Below are 15,857 nucleotides of genomic sequence, written 5' to 3' on the forward strand. Positions count from 1 at the left end.
AATGGCAGTACTACACTCAAATGCACTCTGATGAATTTGGAATCCATATATCTACTAATCCTTCACACAAAGCACGTTCAGATCTTCAGTGAACTAAGGATGAAATAAGATGTATTATTTGAGTTGCATCCTTCAAAAACTACCCAAATAAAGACTAAGGAAGGTGAAGAATAAGATCTCTTACTCCAATGTAATAATATGTCAGATGTACTAAATACCTGCAGGAACTAAAAATTCAGATCTCTACTAACACAATCTAACATTTTTTTGCTCATACTGCTTCCAGCTGCAACTAGAAAATTGTGAGAAACCTTCGTCTCACTGATAGATCTTCAACTAACTTACTCCTTTGGGTTTTAAATGAAAAGGCAAAATTTAAAACTCAACTCTTACAATCTATAACAAAAGCAATCAAAATTTTTCTTACATGTTATCACAGAGCTTGGGATGAGTTCCTTATTTCTTGTATTACTGTGCTCACAAGTGTTTTGAGTAGATACTGCATTCCCTTGATAGAATTATTAGCACAAGTACCTTATGATCTATAATAGAAGATTGAAATACATGTGCCAGTAGAATTTACTCTTTTACCACTTCTGAAAACCCATTCTCTTCCCTAGGTAGGTTGTACCTTAACTAGGTAAAGGAGTCAATTTGTCTTTTAATACTATTCTGTTTCCAATGTAACACATTAATGCAAAGACTTCTCAGTTTCCTTTCTCTTAATAATTTGTAAGTGCAGCGTTTTATTTTGTGCTGGCACATCAAAGGCATAGGAAAAGCAAATTTAAGAGTCTGCCATGAAGCAAATTAAAAGTTACAGAATCATTTGGGTCCAAATGAACTTCTTGAGACTAGAGTCCAATCTCCTTTCTCAGGCATCGTCAGCTACAGTAGTTATTGACTGTGTCCCATTCAAATTTGAGTATTTCCAAAGATTTCTAGAGCACAGGGGCCCTCATAGCCTGCATTATACCTAATTGCTTATTTTCTTCAAAATGAAACAAATGGCAACGCTGACAACAACAACAACAAAAGAATTTGACCTTTGTCTCTAGCATCTATAGAATAATTTTCCTTGCTTTTAAAAAACAAGCCATGAATAACTCCAGAGGTTACTTCCTTGAAATCTAAAAGGCCCCTTGTTTTCTGGGGAGAAAGTTTCTATATTCTTCTTTTTTCAAACTTAGACTACTTCTTATGTCAGCAAATCACTTTCAGCACTGTTGAAAGTAGGCACCAAGACCTTGGGTGCTTTTCTAAGGCTTGTGATAAGAACTGATTGAGTTTACCAATATATCTTAATGAACAGCTACATTAAAATGAAATGTAGGCCTTAAAGTTTAACCCAACTGTTGAAATGTTAGCAAATGTCCTCAACTTTGCTGTCAAAGGATTAAGATCTAACATATGCTTATCTCTGGGATTTTCTATACATGATGAACTGGAAATAATATTGGAGTATGTCCCAGATCATTTCTATTTCCTGTCCAAAAGAGAAATGACATGAAATAATTAAATTCATTATCTACAGTCAGACTTTGCTTTCTGAAATATTTAACTTGCGAATTTTTAGCTACTATACAGCGTTGAATTTAATGCCATCCAAAAAGGCTGAGAACTATCCATTCATCCCTCAGCCACCAAAAATTTGTCACTTCCATATATTCACTTACACTGGAAAACAGAAACAGAGTGAAGAAATCAGGTACTGTAACATCTGAAAATACAGTTTTAAAAGAGTGCAAAAAGAAATGGACATCAAATGTCTGGTATTAGCTGGATAACTCAACAGGTTCTAATGAAATTATTGGCAAACATTCAGCTCATCTCAGACATCTGATGGGAATGAAACCATTAAAAAACAATGCATTTTCATCTTGTGGAGGTTTATGCAGATATTTGCTCCTGTTCCAATTCAGAGATTGAACCTCAAAATCCCAGAATCATTTGAGTTGGAAGGGACCTTTAAAGGTCATCTAGTTCAACTCCACTGTGATGAACAGAGATACCTACAGCTCAATCGGGCTGCTCAAAGCACAGTCCAGCCTGCCTTTGAATGTTTACAGGGACAGGGCATCTACCACCTCCCCACAACCTGTTCCAGTGTTCCTCAACTGTTATCATAAAAAGCTTATATGCAATCTAAATCTCCCCTCTTTCAGTTTGAAAACATTTTCCCTTGTCCTGACATAACAGACTCTTCTAAAGAGTATATCCCCTTATTTTTATAGTCCCCCTTTAGATATTGAGAGGCCACTATCAGGAGCCTTCTCTGGGCTGAACAACCCCAGCTCTCTAAGCCTGTCCTCATAGGGAAGATATTTCATCCTTTGGATCATTTCTGTGGCTCTCCAACAAGTCCATGCCTCTTCTGTACTGAGAACTCCATATCTCAACGCAGTACTCCAGGTGAGGTCTCACCAGTGCAGAGTAGAGGGGCAGGATCACCTCCCTCGACCTGCTGGCCACTTTTTTTTTTTTTTTTTTTTTTTTTTTTAAATGTAGCCCAGGATATGGCTGGCCTTCTGGGCTGTGAGGGCACATTGCTAGCTTACATCCAGTTTGCCATCCGCCAGTACTTTAAGTCCTTTTTGAAAGGGCTGTGCTCCATCCTTACTGTCCCCCACATATGCTGATAGTGGGAGTTTGCTACCACCCAGGTGCAAGACCTCGCACTTGGATTTGTTGATCTTCATGAGGTTCACCTAGTCACACTGTTGGAACCTATCTTAGTCTCTCCGAATGACATCCCATCCCTCAGACATGTCAACATCCATAAATTTCCTGAGAGTGCACTCAATCAAACTGTTGATGTCACTGAGGAAGACATTACACAACACTTCTCCCAGTACTGGCCTCTGAGGGACACCACACACCACTGGTCTTCATCTAGACATCAAGCCATTGGCGGCTACTCTCTCACTATGATCTGGCAAATAGTTCCTTGAAAAGCACACCCATCAAATCCATGTCTTTCCCATTTGGAGAGAAGGATGTTGGAGGGGGTCTGTGTCAAAGGCCTAGATAGCTGATATCATTAGTGGCTCTTCCACTGCCCATTTATGCAACTAGGCCATTGTAGATGACCAGAAGGTTGGTAAGGCAGGACTTACCTTAGTGAAGCCATATTTGTTGTCTCATATCACCTTATTCTCTTCCATGTGCATTAGTATAGTTTCCAGGAGGCCCTGTTCTATGATCATCCCCAGCACAGATGGGTAAAAGGAATGACTCAGGGAACTTCTGACCTGTCAGTCTCCCTTCTTAAAAATGGGTGTGACCTTAAAGTCCATTGTCTTCATTGATGTAACAGTGTTTTTCTAAAACAAAAAAACTTGTGGCTAGATGTTCTTTAATGCAAGATGAGTGAAATCACATACTCCCAATTCCCTTCGCTCCAGATTCTTTTCCTGAAAACAGGGACAGGGACTGCATTTATGCAATCTGAGTAACAATTAAAATACATTAAGAGCATTGGAATAAAAAAATTACGATGCCAAATTCCATCACAAACCTCTGGACTCATACACCTGTGGACTCACACATCCTGCATTTTTTTGCAGTAGTCTTATTTCAAATGAAGACGTCAAGCTTGGATCCAGAACAGTCATCAGAAAACACTGAAATATTCCTGAGATCTAAACAGTTCTGAGCACGAACAATCTCAAGATAATAACGTCCAATAACTGAGGTCTTCTCCTAAGTAAATATAATGATTAGAAAAATATAACCACTGTCTTAGCTGTGTATCTGCCTTCAGAAGAAAGCATTCACTGTGAGTCCCTAGTGGCTAGCATGTAGCTGTGATTTAAGCATCTACAATCTAGGGAGAATTGGATATTGAGAACTCTCCCTATCAATCACATACAGATTCTTATTCAGTATGAAATAACATACAGCTTTTTCTTCACTAAATCTGTAAAGACCCTAGGCCCTTACTTAGAAAGCTAGCGCACACATCATTAATCTATTAACAGGAGAGGCAGGGCTGGAAAAAGCAGGAATGCTGGCATACCTCAAGATGTCCTGTGACTAAAATGGGTACCATATAAATTGCACATCAGCAACACTATTTTGTTTTCCCATCATTGTTCCTCTAGGAATACACATAGATTCCAAATCACATTCCAGCACTCGTGGAACATGTTGGACAGGTTGGACTGAATCTACTCAGAAAGATCATGAGAACAAAATTTCTATTATTCAGGGAGAAGCTCCTTAATGGAAGTTAATTCACTGAAGTAAGATGAACAACTTGTATTAATTCTGGTGTGGCTAGGTCTACACTGAGAACCCTAACAGCACTTCCCAGACAGATGTTAACTCCATGTCAGAACGTGGCAGGAACAGCGATCCTCTCATGTTCTACATATAGCCACAATGACTAATATCTCTCAAGTAATAAACTACCTCTGCTAAACACTCTAAACTATAAAGAGACATTAACACGTGTACGATCTAACTAATTTAGGCTTGGACTCTGTTAACGACCCTAACAACCGGGTCCTACGAGCAAAAAATTAACAGCAAGAAAAATTTGCTACTTGCCATGAAATAAAGTCTTCTGTATATAGTTTTGTCTTCTTGTATGTTCTTTTGACACAATCTAAACTTTCAGTATAAATAACATGAAAATGGCATTCACTTTAGACAAATGCTTTTTGTGTATTTTTACAGAAATGTTTCATTTCTGTAAAGTAGAAAAGCGTCAGTTAAAAGTAACTTAAAAGAAATACGCTATGTCACACAAAACAGGCAAATCTACAAAGTCTGAGGACATTTTAAGAGTGATGCAAATAAAGCATATCACAAAGACCATTTAGTAGTAATCCTATTTTACAGGCATAACTTTCAGTAAAGTTCAGGAAAATTTAATCATTAGAATTATGGGAGGTAAGAGTTTCTTATAAATATTACAGGGCCATTAAAAATTGTCATCAGTTTAAAATGGACTTAAATCATATTCATTAATAATTAAGCATTACTCTGGTTCACTGATGTTTTTAATGGAATGCACTGCAGTAACATCACTGCTATCTATTTATAGACAACTCATCTTTCAGTATAGAAGTGCCTTTTCATGTTGGTATCAAAGCAGGTTCTCCCTCTGTAGCAAAACTTGTAATCCATTACTTGGTGAATGAAAGAGACGGAACTGAGGATGCTTATGAATCTCGTAGTAGCCCATGTGCTCATTCATAATACTATTGATAAAACAAAGTCAGGTTTATAGGATTTTTTTTTTTTTCCCTAAAGAGAGAATACGATCTCTTTATTAACATTTTAAAAGGTCTAAGAGACCTGAATGAATAATGTCAAAAAAGTAACCTGTTGCTCACTGCCAGTCTTTTCTCTTGACCCTTCCATGCTGTTGATGTTAATCTATCGCAAGGTCAAGCATGCAGTCTAGTTTCATGGGCATTTTGTTGTTTTGTTTGTTTTTTTTTTTTTTCCATATCTTAAATGAAGCATGCTAGCTGCAAGTCTTATTCCTCTTACTCCTCCTAGCTGCTGACAGTTTGTATCTTTCCCAAAAACATTCCATCACATTCCTGATTTTCTCGTATGAAAGTATGATAACACACCCCAAAAAATAAAGAATTCAACTTTCAAACAATCTCAATTACAGTCTGAAAAAAGGACTACTAGACAACCTGCAGATAGTTGTTACCAAGAGATAGTAGATGCTAAATACAAGTGCCATCTGTCTAAGCAAATTACCATTTACGTATCTCACCACTCATATGTTTCAGAAGTAAGAATTGCAGCCTCATCTACCACACTGATATCCGCTCACAGCAGTTCAAAACACAGCCAAAAAGCACTACGCTGCAAAAAGGCCAGAAGTCTGAAAGAAAATTCTCATTCCAGTACTGCAATTACAACAGCATTAATTTAAAAATTCTCAAAGGTGCTACATCATATTGCCTAAGGTTCTTCTTACCCCCTGAAATGTTAAGACCTTCTAGAAAAATCTATTATGAAAGTTACTGTGATGAAAGTAGATTAAGTTTTGATTTTTTTAAAACTTAAAAATATATATATGTATCCTAGCAGAATATATCTGTGGTCCTAAACCAAAGAGTTCATTCTTCAGAGGGAATAAATACATAGCTGTTATGAAATAAAGTGCACGAGAACAATTCCTCTGGATTATGTGCGTATCTAGAGGCTGAACTCTTTTTTCAATAGAACACCACAAACAGCAACCTAAAAATGATAAAAATAACACAGCCTCTGCAACATAAGGCAGCAACCACATCTTCAAAAAAGCTGCCGGAGGTAAAGTCTCAGTTCCTTCAGCTTTATGCCATCTTCAGATAAACCAGTTTTCATTCTGACCTCAGCATTTGTGTGCGTCAGCTCCTCCAGTCCTATTTTTGGTTCAATCATCGAACAGTATCAGTGTCCTAGAGAGTTCTGCCTGTTAAGTTCATTCTCTTTAGTGACTAGCTTTTTGTAGTAAAGAATCCTCTTCATTATATACAAATCCAGGGTGCAACCACAGGTGGCAAACTGCAATAGGACGTTTTTGTAATTAAATACCTGGATTTAATATTGTTATTCACACAAATTAAAAATACAATTGCAATTTAGTGTCATAGAACAAAAGTTTTATTGCCTCCTTACAGAGCAAAACAGAAAACTGCCTGGTAACCCCACAGAGTTTATGCATTTTCATGAGGCTCAACCAGCTAGTTTCAGGTTTTACAACTGAAGCAGATACTTGAATTTATAATCCTGTTCAGGACAGTAGTAAAAGAGTTGGTGTTTGATTTAGTTAATATAAATTACAGGTAGAAACTCATGCGTAGACTTGCAGTTCATTACCACTGAAGTCTAAGCACTTCTACTCATCGTTTATTCAAAATAAGAAATAGAACTAGGCTGCTCTCTGCCAAGCAGTACAATGTTCAGAGGTTCCTAATTTTATTAATGCAGAAATCTTACTAGGAATTACAAAAACTCCTCTCCCTTCTGTTTCCAGTAGCTATTTTGAAGCCTCCTACTTCTTTAGATCAATAGTTACACCAGGCAGCAGAGCCTCCCAGGGGGTCCCTTCACAGGAAGGCTCAATTCGTTTTTGCTGGAGACCCCCCACTCCTGAAAGTCTTTCTGCTAGTCAGACAGAAATGCACATGGAGAACTAAGCCTTAGAGAAAGCATGAGGACAGCAACACATTTTCAACTTTTAATTAGTCACCATATTCTTTATATAGAGCATTCCAGTCACTGGGTTATCATGGATTCTTCTCATACAAAATCCAGTGCAGAACAGTTTGTGAAGTCTGAAGGAGGTTAACCTTTTCACATCATTAGGATAATGAATAAGTGGCACATACCGAACACTGGAGCAACTAGTACTTAGTTCCCTTGCAGTCCTACCTGAACTGCTCAAGTACAGCCAAACTGTGGATGAAACTAAGAGACCCAATATTGAATGTACATTTCTGAAGCTAGCAAATAAAGCATAATTAAACTTCATGATTCAATTCATCATGCCCCTCTACAGTACTGTACTTATTTCTAAGATAATTCTACTCCTATCTAGGCAGAAGGTAATCTCATTCTTAGGAAACTGTTTTCAGTAGAAAGGTAAACCAGGCCACTTTCCACATATCAGCGTGGAGTTAAAGGAAGGGCAACAGCACTTATAAATGAGTGCAAAACATTACGTAGGAGTTTGTGACAAATTGAGTCAAGTTCCCCCTTCCAACAGGAATAAACTCAGGTCAGAAAACATTTTAGGCACCAACTATACAGCATCAGACTAATACCAAATCAGTTTTGAAGTAAACTCTCTGCATCAAGACACAAAGTCTGAAACACTCCCATCTTTCTAAACTAGTAACTTTTGAAATCTTAAGTTCAAAATACTATTGAACTTCAATATGAATCCGAGGACTGAAAACAAACATTTTTCAAAAAAATTCAACCTTTTCAGGAAATCCTTTGGAAAGAATACTGTGGATATCATATAGCTATCTTGCTAATATCCTCAGTGATTATTCTTGGTAACACCCATCCATGAATCTCATCATTAACATCATACATATCACAGTATAGATGGATTTTTTTAAATGCTACACAAATTGCTCATTTAGCAAGATGCCGATGGCAGAATCATTACAATTACTTCAGTAATTTCTACGATAACACCGATGACCTGAAGTGATAATGTTTAAATACAATTATTCACAAAGCCACAATGTTGCTGCAACAATTAGAACATCTGTAACGAAGGAGAAATAGCAAATTAAACTGTAGTTTGACAAGCAAACCATTTCAAATGACAGATGCCTCCCCTTGCAATTAGAACATGTGTTTATGTGACCTGTCCCACACAAATTCAAGTGGAAAAGCTTCCAGAGGTTCCATACCAGCTCAATCCAACTGTTCTACTCAAGAAGAATATCTCTGTATGCTATAAAAGCAGAATATGTTTGAGAGCTGAAAATGTAATAATCTTCCCCAGCAAGAACAAAAATAACAATTTATACTTAGGTCTCTTTTACACAACATACAAAGTAGTGGAATGCCTTATCAAGTACCCCACTTGAAAATCTGCACAGTAAAAAATTCACAGTGATACACTGCAACCATGAGACTGTCATAACTAATAAAGCAATGGATTTCATTCAGAATTTCCAGTCTAACATCAGACAGCAATTATTTTTCATTTTCAATGTACTGCAAAATATAATTTTTTGTCATAAAAAGAAATTGGAGTACTCTGAAATGCTTCTAGCAACAAGCAGCTCAAGTGCTTTTTTTTTTTTTTTCCTTTTCCATTTTCATCTTCCATCTCCAAAGCCATTGTTTTATTTCACTTTTCTTTTTACTTAATTCCATCTTTAATGGAATACTTAAGAATACTTACAGAGTACTTGGATAGCTGCATGTCTAAAACCAGAAAGCCTTGAAAATCTGGATCTTTTATCACATTTTCAGATTATCCTCACACTGTATAGCAAAGTAGAAAATGTAAACATGCAACCTTGCTGACGCTATTAGAAAAATAGAATAATAGAATCACTTGTGTTAGAAAAGACCTTAAAGGTCATCAACTCCAACCATGACCTAACCATACTACCCTAACTCTAACAACACTCCACTAAATCATGTCCCTGAGCACCACATCCAAACAGTTATTAAACACATCCAGAGATGGTGACTCAACCACCTCCCTGAGGAGCCTGTTCCAGTGCTTAACAACCCTTTCTGTAAAGAAGTGTTTCCTGATAACCAACTTAAACTTCCCCTGGCACAACTTAAGGCCATTTCCCCCAGTGAGAAGAGAGCAACCCCGCTCTTGCTGTAAAGCACCTTTCAGATATTGGAAGAGAGCAATAAGGTCTCCCTTCAGCCTCCTTTTCCCCAGACTAAACAGCCCCACTTCCTTCAGTCTCTCCTCATAGGCCATCTTCTCCAAGCCCTTCACAAGCCTTGTTGCCCTTCTTTGGACCTGCTCCAGCACCTCCATGTCCTTTCTGTACTGAGGTGCCCAAAACTGAACACAGGACTCGAGGTGAGGCCTCACCAGTGCCGAGTACAGGGCAGGATGACTTCCCCAGTCCTGTTCACCACATCATTCCCGATACAAGCCAGGATGCCATCGGCCTTCTTGGCCACCTGGGCACACTGCTGGCTCATATTCATATCATGGCTGTCCATCAGTACACCAAGGTCCCTTTCCATCAGGCAGCTTTCCAGCCACTCTTCCCCAAGCCTGTAGGTTGCCTGGGGTTGTTTTGACCAAAATGCAGGACCCGACACTTGGCCCCATTGAAACTCACACAGTTAATCTAGACCCATTGATCCAGTCTATCCAGGTCCCTTTGTAGTGCCCTTCTCCCCTCAGGCAGATCAACATCCCCTCCCAACTTGGTGTCACCTGCAAACAGGTAGGAAAACTAAACATGAAAACACACATATATGAAGCTCTAGGAGAAATTATCATTTCATCTACTTCTAGCCTTGCTTGTTTCCAAATATACCGTTTTTGTTTATGTCTTGCCTGCAGCTGCAAATGTGCTACTGTGATGGATCTAGCTCTTAAATCCCAGTCACAAACACCATGCCACATTTGTTGTACAGTGCTTGCTTCTCTGATTGATGACATCTATTGAGCTATCTGCAGCTCTTTTATTGCTTCTGTACGCTTATTCAATTTGTTTCTGCTCAGTCAGACTGCATATTTAGCTCTTTCAGGCACTATTTTGCTTTTAACTACATCATCTGCCAGAGTACAATGAATGGACTTCTCATTAAACTCATAATTAAAACTATCATGCAGTTCTTATCAGACAAGGTAACACTCTTAGAAATGATACAAGTTTCCAGTGACTAGGACAGTTTATTTCCCTACTTTTAAACAATGTTAGGCGTTTAGAAACATAGGCCCTAAGAACACAGACTCAGCTTACAGCTGTTTCTAAACAAATTTATTTAAGGACACTTGAGAAACTCAAGAAAAGTTTTCACTTCAGTGATTTACAGAAAACAAACAAAGAAAACAATCCTTAGCCTTAGCTCTTCAATGGCAGGCTTGCTGCTTACTCATTGCTAGCAGGTTAAGATTTCTTTTCTGTTATAAATTAAATAATAACTCGGTCATACTTTTTTCCAGGAACTCTACTCAGCGTCATGGTTCACATCTCTATGTGTTATGCTGACTAACAATATGAACTGTATGAACTGCTGTGAAAAGGTGACAGAAACTGTTGAATTACTAAGGCTTGGGACATGGGAGAACACTCAACTATGATAAACACAGCAAGCAAGAAAAGTTATTTCAAAAGCTTCCTGAAGCTCAGAGAGAATTAACACTATAAGGTGTGGATCTTTCTGAATATGGAAGGTTTTTTATCTTACTTCATCTGAATTGAAGTTTTTATATGCTGAAGTCTAGAAAAAGACATACAGAGCTCATTAAAACTTTAACAATTTAATGAACAAGAGGAGAAAGAATTCTAGATAATAATCAGATCATAGATCTAGTTTATAGTCGATCTTAGATGACTAGTTCCAAGTGCTAGAGGAAGGTAAGAAACCTGTGCTGAGCCCATATGAGAGCCCTTTCTTCATTAGCTGTTATTTTTTTGTCACTTATATAATTCACATTTTTCTCAAGAGTAATAGTAGTAGCTAAGCCCCTTCTAAATCTTGAAGAATGTTTGAATAAGGCAGCTACCTGCTGGCTGGGTACCATCTGTGGCCAAATAAGAATTTCAGTAAGTTTCATACATAAAAATAGAAGCAAGCAATGGTTAAATTCCTATTTTTCAGATATTTTGAATAAGGAACACAACTCTCCTAGTTACAGCATAAACTGTTCATTTACACAGTGTTTCTAGCTTATCCCAGTACTGATTGCTAGGTAGGTGCTTTGGACAATCAATATTTTAAATTATTACTATGTTTTCGCACCTAATTAAATATCTAATTTTCTGTCAGAGTATACTTAACGAAATATCAGACCTGAAGCTCCAGATTCAAGTTTCAGTCAATGAAAATGAAACTGAATAGGAAATATAGTAAATTTCTTCTGAAATGGGAGCTTACTGATTGAGTATTTCCAGTTTCGTTGTGACCTTAAAGAGCAGCTGTATTTTCTATTATAATTAGCTCTTGCAACTTAAGGCATAACTGTTCTCATCATGGAGCTGGCAAGCAGCTACTTGTATACAGTATTTCCCGTAATAATTACTGTACTTTAGGTGTTTTGTATACTTGAAATTTAATGCTACAGAGCTAATTACAATTTCTTCAACGTACATCTACATTTCAACATTCCTTATAAAGTAAAAACTGAATTTAAAGTGATTTTTCTAAACTGGTTTCATCTTCTATTTGCAAGAAAGTGACAATTTCAGAAGCATTCACTTATATTCTTTTTTTTCTGTTTTATTCATGTCACTTCAGGATATATCAAGAAATCAAACTTCTAAAATCAAAAAGAGATGCATCTTTCTAGAAAATGAAAGGTATCAAGCAATATCCAGTGACTAGTCTTGACTTTTAAGCTTTAAGAAAAATGGAACATCAACTATCTGAAGAGTCACAAAAAACAAAGTTTAAAAACTAAAATACCAAGAGAAAACTTCAAAAAAAAGGGAGGTTTCACAAATATGTTTTACACACACACACACAGATCAAGTCTGTTGAGTCATACATGAATTTCAATCAGTGGCTACAGAGTCATGCTTAATCTCTTATATTCTTTGGAACCAGTAACATTGAATTCTCTTCTAGACATACCATCCCTTCAATGTTAGGTGATAAAGCCTATAATGTTACTTTCTTGCTCTATGTGAGTTTAGGATTAACTGGCACGTTGCCCTCCAACAACATAACATACTTAATATTTAAGGACCATTTTTATTGTACAGAATCATGGGGAGCATTAACACATCTCATTACACAGACACAGAGCACAAGTAAGTAAATCCAAAGTGTTAAACATAAGTCCTAAGGCTGGGGGTTTGGAGGGGACAGCTTCCCTAACCATTCAATTTTCATATTGTTTGTAAGTTGTTTGCTGCTGAAAGCCAAAATTCAGGAGCACACATCAAAATTCTTCCTTAGTTTAACCAACACAAGAAGCCATCAACTCAGAAACTTGCTTAACACTTAGCAAAGTGGAAGCTCAAGTAACAAAGCTTTTCTTGTACAACACACATTTTGTCAGAGGATAAGAAACTGTCATTATTTTTATACTGGATATTCAGCTTAAAAATATTTTTAAGAATTTTTTTTTTTTTTTTTTTCAGTTTGGACCACTTCATAACTAAATTGCAGTTTTCCTTGAAGATTACTTTTCCAGCAACTCTACACAGATTAGAGAAAAACTATGCTGCACTCTGTACAGCATGCTTTTAAAATACAAGAACAAAAAAAGCCCCTTCACCATGTAAAAAAACAACAAACAAGCAAGCAAGCAAAGCAAAACAAAACAAAACAAACAGAAAAGAATTCACAATACTTTACTTACTCATTCTCATTTTTGCTATTTCTCTTTTGGGGTAAAATACCATGCAGACAGAGTAACTTTCCGCTTTCTGTGTACCACTCAAGAGATCAGCCAGGTGCATCAAATCAATGATGATTTAATTACCAACATGTGTGAGCTGTAGGTCAGCCAGAGGATTTGTAGTCTCCTGGAAAAAAAAAAAAAAAAAAAAAAAAAAAAAAAAAAAAAAAAAAAAAAAAAAAAAAGTTCAGCTGCAAAATTAATTAAGTTAATTAATTTCTATGCTTTTTAACTCTTAATAAGTATCAACTCATGAAAAAATACTGCAGAAGAACCAAATTCTATTGTTGCTGTCAAGAAAAACTTATTTTCAAAGTACTTTTCAATGTACCTAGAATTATTGCTAAATTACTAATAAGCTTTCTAAATGAAATGTTATATTTTTTTCTAAATGTACACACCCAAAAATGCCAAAATAATGCAGAAAGTGCCTTTTCTAAGAAAGCATGTCTAACCAAAAAAAGAAAAAATGGGGGAGGGGTTGGAGAGAGGAATTTATAGCTTCTGATTTGCGTTTAATAAAGTTTCAAGCAAGTCTACTATTAACATTCTTTAACTGATTTTACAAATAAAAGTTCTTTTGTTCTTTTAGCATATTTTGCTGGACTTCAACATTTCAAAGCAGATCAATTTGTGAATTAAGTTCTTGAAACAGATACTTTTCATGTCTAGGAATAGAAGAAAATGAAAAACCAAACTGAAGTACCCGATCACAAAATCTGTCAACAGCTCTTTTTAGAGAACCCAGTTCTCAAGAGGTTACAATTATCACAGCATGCCATTTTTTCAGGAAAATAATTTTGTCCTAGACAGCTTTCAGTTGTATAGTTATGGTTTTGTTTTTTTTTCCTTTCTTTGAATGAACAATGTCTGTAGCCATATCTGCATGGTGAAAAGTTACCTCACGAGTCAGACTTCCCTCAACAATCTGAAAAGAGAGGGACATAGACTAGGTCTGGATTACACTCATTGCTGGTTTTCTGATGCTTGAACTAAAAGGTTCACATTAACATGCTATCATAAAAGCTAATAATGAAATTGAGGAGTAGACTGATGTCATCCTTAGTTTTTAAGATTTATCTGCAACTTGGATCACTAAAACAGTCTGTTTTTAGAGTAGCTCTTTGAAACTAATTTAATGAAACTTACTTTTTTTATTATTTTTTTTTCCTTGTATTCATACACTCTCTCAAAATATTAATGCCAGGCATGCAAAGCAGACATTTGGTGAAGGGAAGAAATGCTAGCTGATCCTTTATTTCACGGCTTCAATCAAAATTCACCAGAGACAAAGATAAGTCAACTGTACATCAGTGTTCTACATCAGCAAGGAGTGCATGGCAAGGCTTTCCTGCTGCATGTTGTTAAAATTATTTTTGTAGAATTCTGCAAAGGGCAGAAATAATAACAATTGATTTCATGTTGCTTGCTATTTGTGGAAACTTAAAATGAACTGATATATTAATGGGGCTATGCAACATTTTCCATGTTCCTCAAAGTTTCTATTTTCTAATTTTACTTTATCCTTTCACACCTCAGAGATTTGCCATACATTCTTTAGAGATGGTAGAGTTTTGAAAGAATGGCACATAGTAAGTGCTAGAAACACTCCTGATTGTCTGTGCTTATCTTTATGTTAAAGACAAAGGAAGGATTCAGAATATTAGCTGTTTTCATTGTTAAACTGTTGTACTTCTTAAAAAAAATACAGCTTATCTAACAATCTGGGTTTGGAACACATGACAGGTTTCAAGAGCTACCGTTTCTAGTAACTTCCCTAGCTCAGAACTTTTCTGTGCACTGCAGATAACTTAATCCACCTCATACAAAATTTTCAAGGTTTTGTGTTTGTTTTTTTTTTTTTAATATTCAATAGTTATGAAGCCATTTTTCCTCGTTATTTTCTCTTGAATCATAAGTGCGCTTGGCAAGAACTCAAAGCATACGTGGCTGCCGATGTTTCATATGCTGGCAGAGAAGGTGAAGGTTGAATCACTCTAACGCTTAGGAATCGATTCGGAATAGCTCTTGTGGGTTTGGAAAAAGCTACTTGCTCTCCCAGCTTGCAGAAATGTTACACCACGCCACTGCAGAATGAAAGAGTTACAGAATTTACGAAGAAAGCTATTGTACTTGGTCGTACACTCTATTCCCTGAACCTTGGCAACAAAGGAAGGGTTGAACCTCTTCGTGGGAGGATGATTACTGAATAGTGCACCTGGCATGCACAAGGCCTTTCTGTTCCTCATTGATTGCTGTGGGTATCAGAAGTGAATGAAGTAGGAGAAGATGGATTGTTCTAATACTCGGTTTCCCAGCAGATAAGCACTGAGCTGGGGCACTCTTTCCTGGCTTCAGATGGACCTTCAGCTCTTTTGAATTCTGGAAGCAGTTTATTTATATTCAGAGCCCTTAAAATAAATACTACCTCATTTTCAACTGTCTCAGATTAACTACATCTCTCTTTCTGTAACAAAACATTAAGTTCACTGTTTTGCCCAGAGCCACACTCCTCCTAGCTCAGGGGCTCTACAGAACTTCTGTTTTAAGTATGATCTTGAACACCATCTCCCTTCCCACTCAGGGCTGGTGTTGCTGCAGCAGCCTATGGCCTGGTCACCTTCCTCTCCTATCAGGGCTCCTACCTCTCATCTTCCCTAGGGGCTTGTCCTAACACCAAACAGTTGTGTCTCAACCAGCTGGGAGAGGAGCTCTGCCTAGCCAACTCCTTGGTGCTTCTACTCAAAGCCTGAAAGTAACAAGCAGTTGAGTGTGCTTTGGATTACCCGTAGCAATATCAATCTCTATTGAAAGATTGAGG

General features: G+C 37.0%; 1 long non-coding RNA gene across 1 annotated transcript in view; it reads right to left on the bottom strand.

The window, feature by feature from the left end:
- LOC146544206 (uncharacterized) overlaps positions 1 to 13,700 on the bottom strand; it is a 107,709-nt gene extending 94,009 nt beyond the window's left edge. Inside the window, exon 1 of the long non-coding RNA XR_014883332.1 lies at positions 12,998 to 13,700. This is a non-coding gene — a long non-coding RNA (uncharacterized LOC146544206). The remainder of the gene's footprint in view (positions 1 to 12,997) is intronic.
- Positions 13,701 to 15,857: the final 2,157 nt, after the last annotated feature.

The sequence above is a fragment of the Meleagris gallopavo genome, chromosome 5, assembly GCF_905368555.1.
Source record: "Meleagris gallopavo chromosome 5, MGAL_WU_HG_1.1, whole genome shotgun sequence".
Lineage (NCBI taxonomy): Eukaryota > Metazoa > Chordata > Aves > Galliformes > Phasianidae > Meleagris > Meleagris gallopavo.